This window comes from Eurypyga helias, unplaced genomic scaffold (genome assembly GCF_000690775.1).
Source record: "Eurypyga helias isolate BGI_N326 unplaced genomic scaffold, ASM69077v1 scaffold16715, whole genome shotgun sequence".
NCBI classification, from domain to species: Eukaryota; Metazoa; Chordata; class Aves; order Eurypygiformes; family Eurypygidae; genus Eurypyga; species Eurypyga helias.
This window is the reverse complement of record NW_010253684.1, coordinates 1-255: the sequence shown is the minus strand read 5'-3', so window position 1 is coordinate 255 and position 255 is coordinate 1.

Genomic DNA, 255 nt, shown 5'->3' with positions numbered 1-255 from the left:
TGGATGCCTACAGCCTGCTGCTGCCCTCCCTGCAGGGGATAAAGAGACAGAAGGGGGGGAAGCCCCCACAGATACCCACCCCCCTTTGCAAGAGCTATGCCAAAGAGAAGGAACAACTCCCCCCGGACACCCCCGCCACCCCCTTGCAAGGGCTACCCCAGAAAGGGGTGGGGGTGTAGACCCCTACAGGTGCCCCCACTACAAATTCTACCCCAGGTGGAAGGAAAAAAACCCTCCAAAACAAACAGACCCTTT